At 42.6% G+C, this 15,986-nt stretch overlaps 1 protein-coding gene across 1 annotated transcript in view; it reads right to left on the bottom strand.

Annotated features, from left to right (window-relative positions):
- Window positions 1-15,986, bottom strand: part of MARCHF9 (membrane associated ring-CH-type finger 9) — a 354,169-nt gene that overhangs the window by 277,464 nt on the left and 60,719 nt on the right. The window lies entirely within an intron of this gene.

The following is a 15,986-nucleotide window of genomic DNA, read 5'->3' as shown; positions in this document are numbered from 1 at the left end:
AGTACTGTGGCTGCACTGTATATGAGAGTACATGAGGCTGCACTGTATATGAGAGTACATGAGGCTGCACTGTATATGAGAGTACATGTGGCTGCACTGTATATGAGTACATGTGGCTGCACTGTATATGAGAGTACATGTGGCTGCACTGTATATGAGTACATGAGGCTGCACTGTATATGAGTACATGTGGCTGCACTGTATATGAGAGTACATGAGGCTGCACTGTATATGAGAGTACATGAGGCTGCACTGTATATGAGAGTACATGAGGCTGCACTGTATATGAGTACATGGGGCTGCACTGTATATGAGTACATGAGGCTGCACTGTATATGAGTACATGAGGCTGCACTGTATATGAGTACATGTGGCTGCACTGTATATGAGTACATGAGGCTGCACTGTATATGAGAGTACATGTGGCTGCACTGTATATGAGTACATGAGGCTGCACTGTATATGAGTACATGTGGCTGCACTGTATATGAGTACATGTGGCTGCACTGTATATGAGAGTACATGAGGCTGCACTGTATATGAGAGTACATGAGGCTGCACTGTATATGAGAGTACATGAGGCTGCACTGTATATGAGTACATGAGGCTGCACTGTATATGAGTACATGTGGCTGCACTGTATATGAGTACATGTGGCTGCACTGTATGAGTGCATGTGGCTGCACTGTATATGAGTACATGTGGCTGCACTGTATATGAGTACATGTGGCTGCACTGTATATGAGAGTACATGAGGCTGCACTGTATATGAGTACATGAGGCTGCACTGTATATGAGAGTACATGAGGCTGCACTGTATATGAGAGTACATGTGGCTGCACTGTATATGAGTACATGAGGCTGCACTGTATATGACAGTACATGAGGCTGCACTGTATATGAGTACATGAGGCTGCACTGTATATGAGTACATGAGGCTGCACTGTATATGAGTACAGGAGGCTGCACTGTATATGAGTACATGAGGCTGCACTGTATATGAGTACATGTGGCTGCACTGTATATGAGTACATGTGGCTGCACTGTATATGAGTACATGAGGCTGCACTGTATATGAGTACATGTGGCTGCACTGTATATGAGTACATGTGGCTGCAGTGTATATGACAGTACATGAGGCTGCACTGTATATGAGTACATGAGGCTGCACTGTATATGAGTACATGAGGCTGCACTGTATATGAGTACAGGAGGCTGCACTGTATATGAGTACATGAGGCTGCACTGTATATGAGTACATGTGGCTGCACTGTATATGAGTACATGTGGCTGCACTGTATATGAGTACATGAGGCTGCACTGTATATGAGTACATGAGGCTGCACTGTATATGAGTACATGAGGCTGCACTGTATATGAGTACATGTGGCTGCACTGTATATGACAGTACATGAGGTTGCACTGTATATGAGTACATGTGGCTGCACTGTATATGAGTACATGTGGCTGCACTGTATATGAGTACATGAGCCGCTGTCACTTCTGAGCCCTGTAGCTGTAGTGAGGAGGCTCCGCAGGCCGTGGTCTGTCTGTCATGAATTGGAGAGATGGAAGGTGAGGTGTAAGTTGTAGATGTTTCTAGAGCTACATGAGATTTCCATACAACACCTGCCATTCTTAGCCAAGGCTGCAAAGCATCAGATTCTCAGGGTTTTTTCATAAACCTACCATCTCTTATAATAGAAATGTGCCATGTAAGGGACAATGGTCGTCAGACACGCTCCCTGCTCCTCACAGCAGCCAGGGCTGAACAATACACAGTTTTTATCAGAAACATCTGCAACAAGCTCATTTCCACTATACATAAGCTGGAAACCTTTCCGGACCCCTATTCCGCAGCAGAACACAGCTGCAGGAGAACTCGCATTGTTTCCTTCCATTTCAGAAATGATATTACTGTTTATCCTCCGCTCATTATTAGATCACTCTTCTCTTCTAGCAGTGCCGCCTCAGTCACAGGGACAGACATGTTTGCGCTGGGTACGATGGGATCCACAGACAGCTGGTGACCCGGCCCTCCGCCGGCTACAAGCAGATGGGTGCTGCAACCTGTGCCGACAGAAGAAGGAGCCGCGAACATCAGAGACAAAGGCTCAGCTACCAATTATGTCACGCGTGGACCGTAGACTTTTCTCAAGTGCCAATATTTATATTATTTCAACATTCACCGTAATCAAGAAAACCTGTCTATCGGTGAGACACTGAATCAGCATATAAAATATTGGAATATTTCAGATTTATTTGAAAGTCTCCAACGCCTTTTTCTACTAGGTGACAAATATTGAGGTTAAAGTATCAGGCTGTCTGCGAAAAGCCCTGTAACGCTGTCATTTCTTCATTACATGTTCATTTGAATGGCTTTTAATATATATGATTAGTTTGCGGATGTAAAATCATCTGGTGCCGGCAGTAAGCGTTAACCCCTTGTTGCCATCAATGTACTCAAGCCGTGATGATACAACTGCGTGAATCCTACAGTGATATACAATTAAATTTACTTATTAAAGGACATCAGCCAGTAGGATAAACCCGGGAAAGTCCCGTATAGAGATATCTGCAATCCAATGTCTTATTTCAGCGAAATCCACATTTTTCTTGTATGCAAATAAGCTGTTCAAGACTATGGGTAGGACATTGATTTCATGGAGACTCTGCCTCCAGAGATTATTTTACATCAGGGGGGAGTTACCAGTGTGATGTGTGATGGCCACTCTCTGCTCTTCTGATCTCCCTGCAGAGCTGTGTGTCCTTATAACTGACACATCTGCATGTTCCTCTCAGCTCCAGCTTCCATCTCACAAGCAAACAGGGTTACAATACAGCAGAGCTGTGAGAGCTGCAGCAAATGTGTTTGCAGGGAAACAAAGTTCAGTTCTACTGTTCTGTGTTAGTTACACATCTCACACTGGTAACTCACCTTTTATTATAAATAATCTCCGGAGGCAGACTCTTGGTGAGATCACTATATGGCCCATAGTCTTGAACAGCTCATATACATGTAAGGCTAGGTTCACACTAGCGTTGCGCCGCCCTGCGTCGGCGACGCAACGCGCGACGCACGTAAAATGCTACATGTAGCGTTTCCTTGCGTCCGACGCTAGCGTCGGAAACGACGCACGTGGCGAAAAACGCCACCAAAACAACGCACGCGTCCCCTATGTTAAACATAGGGGCGCGTCGCCGCTGCGTCGCCGACGCAACGGCGGCGCAACGCTAATGTGAACGTAGCCTAAGAAACACCTGGATATCTCTGGAATAAGACATCAGATCGCAGATATTCACACCCATATAGACGGCTTAGGTGGATTGATCCTAATGACAGAATCCCTTTAATAATTAATATAACGAGATGTACAAACACTGATATCACAACATACACAAATCTAATATATATAGCTAAATGTGTGTGTGTATGTATGTGTGTATGTCTGGGACCTGCAACGTCTCAGCTACAGCCACAAAATGCTTGCGCAGTTACACGTCTGGACCCCGAGAGCGTCATAGGCTATGTTGTGAGGCAAAACTTTAACCTCGCGCGTTCCAATTCACGAAAAAATTTTTCCCCCTATGATTATCTACATAATGGGGAAAAAGTGAAAGGAAAAGTGTTGGAGGCAAATTGACAGCTGCCAGATGTGAACAAGGGGGACTTAAAGAATGAGAGCGATGGCGCCAAAGAGTATATACCGTACAGTTGCTAAGGTGGGGCCCCGACATGGGATACTCACCACACACGGGGATATGAACACACACACAGACAAAATGCGCCACACACTACCACGTGCTTGAACACATATACCACCTTCAGCAAACATTTTACCACACATACACTAACCTCGCCACATAAAAGTCGAAACACAAAAGTCGCCACTCAAAACTTGCCAGGTGCAAAATTCGCCACATGCAAAACTAGGCTCACGCAAAACCAGCCACACATGCAAAACTCACCTCATGGAATACTCACCACACGCAAAACTTGCACACGCGGAAAAATTGCCACATGTACTAAAGTTGCAACACATGCAAAAGTTTCCTCACACAAAACTTGCACATAGTCAAAACGCACCAAACATAAAACTCGCCACGCGCAAAACTCATCATGCGCAAAACTTGCTGCACACAACTTGCTACACTAACCTGTCACATGCAACTCGACACACAAAAAGTTGCTACACGCATGTCGCCACACGCAACTCAACACACACAATGAAACTCGCCCTAAAACACACACAAGTCTGGTATTAGCCTTCAAAAATTAAAATCTGATTAATAAGCAGACAAACTACAAGAGCAACAAATGTACGATATAGAAAATACGACAGCTGTCAATCATATGACCTGTCTATTATGTGTATGTGTGAGCTAATATATACTGCCGGGGGGAGGGCTTCCTGCTGGCTGGGATTAATCAGGCTGCCAAAAGCAACCAATCACAGCAAAGCTTCTATTTTGCTACAGTTAATTAATCTGAGCTCTGATTGGTTAATATAGGCAACAAAGGACATTCTCAGTATAACAAAGCTTGTGTGAGGTAATAGCATGTCAGTTAGGGTGTGTTGGTGGAAAGGCTGATGTCAGTCACATTACCTCTATGTGAGAGGATATAGAAACTGCCAGTTACAGACTATTTTTACCACAATAATGCCTCATAAGAAAAGGAATTCCATGGCACGAATGTCAGCTGATGCGAAAAGAACAGCTGCATTACGGGCCAATGAAAAATGTGAAGACTGAGAAACAAGGCTGACACACATGAGAACAGCAGCTGCTTCCTCAAGAGCCAATGAACTTTCTGAGCAGAGGAAAGCGAGGCTTGCAGACAAGAGAACAAGAACTGCTTCCTCAAGGGCCAATGAACTTTCTGAGGAGAGGGAAACGAGGCTTGCAGACATGAAAACAAGAGCTGCTTCCTCAAGGGCCAATGAACTTTCTGAGGAGAGGGAAGCGAGGCTTGCAGACAAGAGAACAAGAGCTGCTTCCTCAAGAGCCAATAAACTTTCTGATGAGAGGGAAGCGAGGCTTGCAGATAAGAGAAGAGTGCTTCCTCAAGGGCCAATGAGTCATCTCAGCAGAGTGAAGGCCGACTTGCCACTAAGAGAATTGCTATTTCTTCCACCAGGGCACAGGAAATGGTTGGAGATTTGAAACATGCTGCCTTTTGTTACCAGTCAGACATAAACTATCAGGATAATCCTAAAGTTCAGATAGGAAAAATGGATATGGTCTGCATGTACTGCAGTGCCCTAAAATGGAAAGATGAACCGCCAGGTTTATGCTGTGCAAGTGGCAAGATAAAACTTCCACCTCTCCTGTCACCACCAGATCCCCTAGTCTCTGATGACAGGTACCAGTACAATATCAAAGCATTTCTTGGACAACATCAAGAAGTACAACTCCTGCTTCCAAATGACATCATTTGGTGCAATAAAAGAAATGTTTACAACAGGATTTATGCAGATATTTAGGCCACATTCACACGTTCCTTTTTATTCTGCGGTTTCTCCCGCAGCGGATTTGATAAATCTGCAGGGCAAACCCGCTGTGGTTATCCCTGCAGATTTATCGCGGTTTGTCCTGCGGGTTCCGCTGCGGGATTTACCCCTACTATTGATGCTGCATATGCAGCAATATGCAGCATCAATAGTAGTGTTAAAAATAATAAAATCATGATGATATACTCACCCTCTGACGTCCCGATCTCCTGGGCGCTGCAGTCACCGAAGGTCCTGGTCGCATAGCAAACCTGAGACCGGACGGCCGTGTGCAGCGCTGAGACTTCCGAGGGTGAGTATACATAATTTTTTATTTTTATTCTTTTTTTTTAATACAAATATGGTTCCCGGGGCCTGGAGGAAAGTCTCCTCTCCTCCACCCCGGGTATAACCCGCACATTATCCGCATTACTTCCCGCATGGTGGGCACAGCCCCATGCGGGAAGTAAGCGGATCAATGCACTTCTATGGGTGCAGAATCGCTGCGATTCTGCACAAAGAAGTGACATGGTCCTTCTTTTTTTCCGCAGCAATTCTGCGCGTTTTTTTTCGGGTTTTTCCGCATCATGTGCACTGCGGTTTCTGTTTTCCATAGGGTAACATTGTACTGTACCCTGCATGGAAAACAGTTGCGGACCCGCAGCAGCATAATCGCAGCGGTTCCGCAGTAAAAACCGCATAGTGTGAACATGACCTTAAAGTTCAAGGACAGGTTTACCACTCAATTGGCTCACTGCTTCCATTACAAGGAGAAGAACCTCAATTTCTTCAACTCTTCTTCATGGGAAATGCAGAAGCAGAGGCTCAGTGGAAATGCTCTTTAATTCCTAACACTTGCCTTGATATTGTCACTATTTTGGAGCAGTTCCTTCTCTCCAACAATCCGTATGTTCAACTTTTCAAGACTGCACTTGAATACATGTCAAATGACGATTACAAGGTTGTCATTCGAGCTGACAAAACACCACAAGGTGAACATCAGCAAAGTTTCAATGCTCCCACATTTGATGAGGTAGCCATCTTGATTGTAGGTAATGATTTTCAAAGCCGTGACATTGTGCTTCAGAAAAGGAACAATAGCTTGCAACGAGTAGCAGAAACTCACAGGTCCTATGATGCACTGCAATATCCAGTCATCTTTTGGCAGGGACAGGATGGCTATCACTTTGGAGTACCTCCGACAGATCCTACAACAGGCAACCCTTCAGGAAAAAAGTGTCTGCCATGGACTTCTATGCATATAGGATCATGACAAGATTTGCAGGGGAAAATCACCTCTTGAAATGCAAACACCTCTTCCACCAATTTATTGTTGACATGTATGCAATGACTGAGAGTGAACGTCTTTTATATATCCGAGATGCTGTTGCAAATGATGCTGATCCAAAAGAGTTGGGGAAAATGGTTATTCTTCCATCAACTGTCACTGGAAGCCCACGACACATGCATGAATACACACAGGATGCAATGACTTATGTGAGAAAGTACTGTATGGCCGTCCAGATCTTTTCATCACCTTTACTTGCAATCCTGCCTGGGAGGAAATTGGAGGGCACCTCTTGCCGGGCCAAAAAACAGTGAATCGCCATGACCTTAAAAAATGACTAATCTCATCACAAAATCACATATTTATGGTGAGACGCAGTGCTGGATGTATTCAGTTGAATGGCAAAAAAAGAGGCCAGCCTCACGCTCACATCACATCACATTTGTGATGCTGCTCCTAGCAAAATTTCGACAACAAAAAAAGATTGCACTCGCAGTGGCATCTTCTGGAATTGCAGCTACGCTTTTAAAAGGTGGCAGGACAGCACATTCGACATTCAAGCTACCACTTAAACTGTCTCATAGTGACAGCTCCGTGTGTAATATTGCCAAGGGATCAGGACTAGCCACATTGTTTCAAAAATGCAGTGCCATCATTCGGGATGAATGCACCATGTCACACAAAAGGGCTCTGGAAGCAGTGGACAGACTGCTGCAAGACCTGCGTAGCAACAAATATATCATGGGAGGAGTAGTTGTTGTTTTGGCAGGTGACTTCCGCCAAACACTACCTGTTATTCCAAGATCAACCCCTGCAGACGAACTCAATGCCTGTCTCAAAGCATCGTACCTTTGGAGAAAAGTAAAGAAAATGTCAATGAACAAAAACATGAGGGTCTACATGACAGGCGATGTTTCTGCTGGACTGTTTTCGAGCCAGCTGTTGACTATTGGAGATGGCAAGGCACCAGTAAACTCAACCACTGGACAGATCACCTTCCCAATCAACTTCTGTTGCATTGTGACTTCAATTGAGGAGTTGAAAGCAAAAGTTTTTCCAAACATTCAACTCCACTTCAAAAATTCTGGCTGGCTGTGTGAAAGGGCTATTCTAGCTCCCAAAAATGACAGCGTCAACAAGATCAATCTTCAAATTCTAAATATCCTTCCAGGTGTGTGCACAACCTACAAGTCAGTGGATACAGTAATAGACCCTGCTTAAGCATTATTTTATCCAACTGAGTTCCTCAATTCCTTGGAGCCACAAGGACTTCCTCCTCACAACCTCTTTCTAAAACATGGAGCACCTATTCTGCTATTGAGAAATTTGGATCCACCAAAGCTGTGTAATGGAACAAGACTCTTGATTAAGAACCTGTTTCCACATGTAATTGAGGCAACCATTTTGACAGGATGTGTTATGACCTGGTGGTTAGGACAACAATGGACCTGATGGTTAAGAGCACCCAGAAAGACCTGATAGCTACAAAACCACAGGACAAGCTCTGGGAAGTGGAAACTCTGCTGACCGCAATCCCTAATCCTATCACACACACTAGAAATAGCCGTGGATTGCTCCTAACGCTCCCTATGTAACTCGTCACAGCCTCAGAACTAGCTAGCCTTAAAGATAGGAAAATAAAGCCTACCTTGCCTCAGAGAAATTCCCCAAAGGAAAAAGGCAGCCCCCCACATATATTGACTGTGAGTAAAGATGAAATCACAAACACAGAGATGAAATAGATTTAGCAAAGAGAGGCCCGACTTACTGAACAGACAGAGGATAGGAAAGGCAACTTTGCGGTCAGCACAAAAACCTACAAAAAGCCACGCAGAGAGTGCAGGGAAAAAAAACCTTCCGCACCGACTCACGGTGCGGAGGCGCTCCTCTGCGTCCCAGAGCTTCCAGTAAGGAAGGCAATATTCACAATAGCAAGCTGGACAGAAAAAATAGCAAACAAGAAAATAGCAAAGAGGAACTTAGCTTCTGCTGGAGTAAACAGGTAACAGAACGATCCAGGAGCGAACTAGACCAATAGTACAACATTGACAGCTGGCATGGGGCAAAGATCTAAGTGGAGTTAAATAGAGCAGCCCACTAACGAATTAGCCTCGTCACCTGTGGAAGGAAACTCAGAAACACCCACAGCCACCAGAGGAAGTCCATGGACAGAACCAGCCGAAGTACCATTCATGACCACAGGAGGGAGCTCGACAACAGAATTCACAACAAGGATGTGCCACAGGAGAAGATGTTTTCATTCCAACAATTCCTCTCATTCCATCTGATTTGCTTTTTGATTTTAAACGCCTCCAGTTTCCTGTACGACTGGCATTTGCTATGTCCATCAACAAGGCTCAGGGACAGTCCTTGAAAGTAGTTGGAATCGATTTACAATCTCCATGCTTTTTTTATGGTCAACTTTATGTGGCCTGTGCAAGAGTTGGAACATCCAAAAATCTGTTCGTCTTTGCACATGAAGGAAAAACTAAGAATGTCGTTTATCAAAAGGCTCTCGAATAAGTAGAAGATTACTTCACATTACTTGGCCAATTTAGTGAAATCTGTGTGGAGTTTCTCTGCTGTTGAAATATATGTTGTGAAATGCTTCTATTAGCTTAGTTTTTGCCTTTTAATAATTACATTTCTATCTATTTGTTTTGTGTTTTTTTGTGTGCAGAATACATTTTTGTTAACACATTCTATTTTACTAACAGCAGTTATTAATCCAGGCGAATTCGGGTAGTACAGCTAGTTGTACATAAATCTGAAAAGGAGTCTGTCAGCCCAAACTGACAGTATAAAAAAAAAGAACACACTTTGTAGGGAAAATGGTCCTGGTAAAAATGGCATCTTTAATGGTCTAATCCTGCCTCTGTTCTGCAGAAGCTTACGTTTAATAAATAATGCTAAATGGTTTTGCATGGGACCGCCTTCTTCACTTGTGACTGACAGCCCTGGCTTGCATTAAGTGAGCTCAGTGCATAGAGAAAGCTCAAGCAAGTCAGCTATGTCAAGTACCAGTGAGGGAGGCGGGGGCATGCAAAACCAGTGTGTAGAATGGTGCAGGGACCTTCTTGGCCACACCAAGGGTGCTCCAAGCACCCTAATTAGCACATTTGATTAAACATCAGCTTCTGCAAAACAGAGGCAAACATTGAAACATTGTAAGGTGCAATTTTTATAAGGTCTATATATGCTAATTTTATAGCGACAGTTTGGACTGAAATATGATGATATGATTTATGTACAATTTCTGCATATGTTGTGAGCATAGTGTTTGCAAATCTCTCAATATTGATGAGTATTTGCAGCAGATGTTTCTGCAGCAAAAACCAGAGTATTGGCAGGAAAAACACTGTAAAATACCCAAAGGTTTAAGCACGTTTTTTATGCGATTTTACTGTCAATGTATTTTCCCATTCATTTAAACGGGGTGAAAAACGCTGCAAAAACACGTATATAATTGACATGCTGCCAAAAGAAACATTTTGATGGCTCAAATCTGCAAGGAAAAAATATGCAGCATGTACATGAGATTTCAGAAATCTCAATCACTTTGCTGATACTGTGAATTGCAACTTTAAAAAAAAAAAAAAAAAAAGTGCGGGGGAAAAAAACACTGCAAAAATGCAACATGTGAACAAGCCCTAAGGGTGTTATTTTTATAGGGGCTGTATCCCCTACAAGGATATTATGCCCAGTTTACACTGTCGGTTTGGACTAATTCCTTTTACAGTGGGGAAAAAAAGTATTTAGTCAGCCACCAATTGTGCAAGTTCTCCCACTTAAAAAGATGAGAGAGGCCTGTAATTGTCATCATAGGTAGACCACAACTATGAGTGTCAAAATGAGAAAACAAATCCAGAAAATCAACTTGCCTAATTTGGCAAGATTTATTTTGCAAATTACAGGGGAAAATAAGTATTTTATCACTTAAAAACGTGCAAGATTTCTGGCTCTCACAGACCTATAACTTCTTCTTTAAGAGGCTCCTCTGTCCTCCACTTATTATCTGTAGTAATGGCACCAGTTTGAACTTGTCATCAGTATAAAAAACACCTGTCCACGAACAGTCACCCTCCAAACTCCACTATGGTGAAGACCAAAGAGGTGTCGAAGGACACCAGAAACAAAATTGTAGCTCTGCTGCAGGCTGGGAAGACTCAAATTGCAATAGGCAATCAGCTTGGTGTGATGAAATCAACTGTGGGAGCAATAATAAGAAAATGGAAGACAAAGGATGCAATCAGTAACACACTACGTCACCAGGGACTCAGATCCTGCAGTGCCAGATTGTCCCCCTGCTTAAGCCAGTACGTGTCCAGGCCCATCTGAAGTTTGCTAGGGACCATTTGGATTATCCAGAAGAGTATTGTGAGAAAATCACATGGTCTGATGAAACCAAAGTAGAATTGTTTGGTAGAAACAAAACTCGTCGCGTTTGGAGGAGACAGAATGCTGTGTTGCATCCAAACAACACCATACCTACTGTGAAGCATGGGGTTGGCAACATCATGCTTTGGGGCTTTTTCTCTGCAAAGGGACCAGGATGACTGATCTATGTACATGAAAGAATGAATGGGGCCATGTATCGTGAGATTTTGAGTATAAACCTCCTTCCATCAGCAAGGACATTGAATATAAAATGTGGATGGGTCTTTCAGCATGATAACGATCCCAAGCACACTGCCAGGGCAATGAATGAGTGACTTATGAAGCATTTGAAGTTCCTGGAGTGGCCTAGCCAGTCTTCAGATCTCAACACCATAGAAAACCTTTGAAGGGAGTTGAAAGTCTTTGTTGCCCAGCGACAGACCCAAAACAATACTGCTCTAGAGGAGATCTGCGTGAAGGAAGGGGCCAACATACCACCAACAGTGCGTGCCAACCTTGTGAAGACTTACAGAAAACGTTTGACCTCTGTCATTGTCAAGAAAGGATATATAACAAAATTTGAAATGAATTTTTGTTAATGACCAAATACTTATTTTCCACGATAATTTGCAAAATAAAACTTGTCAAATCTGACAAGTTAATTTTTGGGATTTGTTTTCTCATTTTGACTCTCATAGTTGTGGTCTACCCCTCTCATCTTTTTAAGTGGGAGAACTTGCACAATTGGTGGCTGACTAAATACTTTTTTTCCCCACTGTATATCATTTAGGTTGAAAAAATGAGCTCAAGTCAGCACCGTTCTGGGGTTTCAGAGCTTCTTCTTCCACTTTGCGCCTTTGTGTTTGTCGGCACTGACTGTGTGGGAAGGGGGCTGGCTAAGTGTTCAGACCCACCGATGGTCTCCTGACCTGAACTCATCTACTTCAAAAGTATATAAGACTACTGAGTTTGGGTCGTAAACCCTCGGCTTGTCCGAGCAATGCGTCCGTCCTCGGACCAAGAATGTGGGACTTGTGGACATAGGGCTTGTGTAGACAACCATATAACTCGGATGAGTGCTACCCTTGGTTTTGACCGATAGCATTCGTCCTCATGTTATTCCAAGGGGCTGGGCACATGTACGATTTCCCTTTGAGAATCAGATTGCACTCGCCCATTCAACTCTATGGGTCCGTGGAAAAAATCAGACCACACTCGGATAACATCTGAGTCTGGTCCTTTATACATGGACTGACTAAATGGAGAAGTGGACAAACTTTTTTTTTCTCTCTCTCTCTGAGAAAATCGGATCATACTCTGATCAACCTCTGATCAGAGTGATATCAGCATAATCAGACCAATTTTCTTGGACGTGGAGAAAAAGGCGGTGTGACCCCAGCCTTAAAGTGAACCTGTCACAAGGTTTGGCTGATAACAGATATGGCCTTCACCTTTCAGGGCTGATATACAGCATTCTATAATGCTGTATATCTGTCCCCAACCCAACCTGTAAGAGAAGAAAAGTAACTTTTATTATACTCACCTGCTGGGCGGTCCGGTCCGAGGGGTGTAACTCTTCTTGGTCCGGCGCCTCCCATCTTCTTACGATCCCAGTCTTCCTGCTTGCTTTGTGTGGATGATGTGTCCCTTCATCATCCATACAATCTCCTCGGCACAGTGCTCTTGCGCAGATGTACTTCTCTGTCCTGTCGAGGGCAGAGCAAAGTAGTGCTGTGCGCATGCAACGGGGCTATTTGACCTTTCCCGGCACCTGTGCACTGCAGTATTTTGCTCTGCTTTCAACAGGGCCAAGAAGTATGCCTGTGCAGGAGCGTGGTGAGAGGAGATGCATCATTCACATGAAGTAAGCAGAAGGGCGACATCACAAGAAGAAGGGAGGTGCCAACCAAGACCAGTGACACCCATCGGACCAGACAGCCCCACAGGTGAGTATAATAAAAGTTATTTTTCTTCTCTTACAGGTCGGGTTGGAGGCAGATATACAACATTATAAAATGCTGTATCAGCCCTAAAAGTTGATGGTCATATCTCTTATCGGCCAAACCTGGTGACAGGTTTCCTTTAAGGTTAGAAAAATAGTAGGCCATTAAGCGCCATAAGGAATGTTCTGTACATTGCCTGTCTATAGGGTCACAGCAGTCAACATCACAGCAAATAAAACACATAGACAGTAGGAGATCAATATAAAGTAAAGAAATTTAGTTATGTCCGAATCAAAATGACTACAAATGAGAATTAATGTCAAAAGTGAAACTCGAGTCACAATTCTTGAAACTGGTCCTTGAACGTCTCACAAACTTTGAGTCAAATGAGAGGTTCCTGAAAGATAGAAAATTCTGGCCACACTGGTACATGAAAATGGGAAAGCTCCGCAGACTTTGCCTTCAGAGAATAAGAAATTAGATCAGTCCTGTCTCTGTATCTGAGGATAACACACTCTTCATCTTTTATGTTTGTCATTGTTTCTTTGTTATAGAAATGAAATAAGTGCTGTATGTTCCAAGACTTGAATTGCTGCCATCTCCTCGGGGATAAATTTTGATCTTGGCTACATCCAATCCCGTAATGCAACAAACAGAAGGCAAAAGTTTGAGAAGTCTACAGTAGATGCCATTCAGACATTCAAGTCAACATTATTTAATTGGGTTTTGAAAGATATTCATTAAGTGAGATTGACAGAAAATACTTAACAAAAAAGTTAAACTATTGTAACTTTTGATCAAGTCTGTTCTTTCAGATTGAAGCTCCATGACTTGGTGTACGTCGTGAAATGGCACACGTTACTGCGCCACGACTGACATTATGCTGATCATACAGGCAGAGCAGTCTGGCTTCTGTTGTAACAACTGAGATCAGAGAAACCGCTGATCTTGGCTATTTAACACCTTAGATGATACAGTTCATTGCGACACTAGCATCTAAGGTGTTTAACAAATGAAGGGAACTGTTAGCCCGATGACAACCCGCACCACATTTATAAGGCACCAGTGTACAGCCAGGGTCTAACAATGGCTTCCAGATTTAAATCTGACTATTAGGCCACAACTTATCCTGCAAAAACTCAAGTCATATAGCTAAGTACTCAAAATATAAAAAGAAAAAGAACCTTGATATATAACGTCCAGAATTCTTAAGGGTATGTTCACTTGGATAGATATACTCCAAATTTTCTGTCCACAATTTTTAAGGCAGAAATTTTGAAGCGAATTAGAATAGTGGAAAAATGGACGAGATTTTACCAAATCTCAGTCATAGGCTGTGGAGACGTCCATAAGGAAATTAACCTCTGATGCGAATTATAAATCTGCAAAATGTCAGTTTCATTGTGAAACAGTTGTAGAGTTGTGTCAGTTTTTTCATTTTATTTTTTGTTGGGCATTTAACTGTGAATTATTCTGAGATCTGTGACAAAATCCATTGCTGAAAAATAGTTTTACAAAGAATGAAATTACAAAAACAACTACAAAACTATACTCACCTCCACTGGTGCCTCTGTGGCTCCTTGATCTGGTCCTCTTCCAATCTCTGTGTAATCCAGCCTCATGTGATGGCGCCCCATCTCAGATGACCACAAACGCATACAAGATTTCTCCCACGCATCATCCCTATTCTGGAACTCTCTGCCCCAACATATCAGACTCTCGCCTACCCTGGAAACCTTCAAAAAAACAACCTGAAGACCTACCTCTTCCAACAAGCCGACAACCTGCGGTAACCACCAAACCGTTGCACGACCAGCTCTACCTCGCCTACTGGATCCTCACCCATCCCTTGTTGATTGTGAGCCCTCGCGGGCAGGGTCCTCTCTCCTCCTCTACCAGTCTTGAATTGTATTGTTTACGATTACTGTACTTGTTTTTTATTATAGAACTCCAACAAGTTGGAGTTCTGTTGCTTATTGCATCATATCCTATTTGTACTCTGTTTTCCACATTTATATTCTATGTATATGTGGATGTTGGCCTTTTCGTATAGGCTTTGTTTTTTATTATGTATACCCCTCCTCACATGTAAAGCGCCATGGAATAAATGGCGCTATAATAATAAATAATAATAATGAGACAAATCAGCAGAATCTTGGTGACAGTGGATAATGGGAGGGACAGAAGATAATTATAATTGATGGTAGAACACAAAATAAAAACATGTTAGAAAAAAAGGGAAAGATGGGCCGGATTAGAGATCAGTCTAATTATAAGCTGTTTATACCCCAAGCATACTTTCTGCTATTGTTGGTGATAGAGTAGTGGGGTCCCATTCCCAGATTTGTACTGGGAGAAAGCAACCACAGCCAATATAGAAAAGTCAAAAAAGATCTCCCAAACAGGAATAAGATTAAAATGCCTTTATTATATATATTTGGCAAATATTAAAATAGAAAATACAGATAAAATATAGACACATGTGCGCACAATGGGAAAATATTTTTTGTATAATAAAATCGATATCAACAATGGTACAGGCTGACCCTTTAAAAATATATTGTATTTAAATAACAGGTTCAAACATCACCCCAAGATGACATATATTGTTAACTGGATTTATATGTAGCCAAAAAAAAAAAAAAAATCGGCATATATTCAAATACACACTCCTTAATGCAATATGTGCAAAATTATAGCAAGTAATAACTTATATGTGCAATATAGCAATATAAAGTGCAAAAAAAGGAAAAGGTTGAGTATAACCATGAAGTATACTGGATTGTGCCAGAAAGTGCTATGTGCAAAAAATAGTTGTAAAAACGTGGGAACTATAAAAACCGCAGAGTGCAAAAAACATGCAGGTTTAACTGCTATAGGTGAAGT

Source organism: Ranitomeya imitator, chromosome 3 (assembly GCF_032444005.1).
Source record: "Ranitomeya imitator isolate aRanImi1 chromosome 3, aRanImi1.pri, whole genome shotgun sequence".
Classification (NCBI taxonomy): domain Eukaryota; kingdom Metazoa; phylum Chordata; class Amphibia; order Anura; family Dendrobatidae; genus Ranitomeya; species Ranitomeya imitator.
Note: the sequence above shows the minus strand (reverse complement) of the source record. Positions and strands in the feature narration are given on the sequence as shown.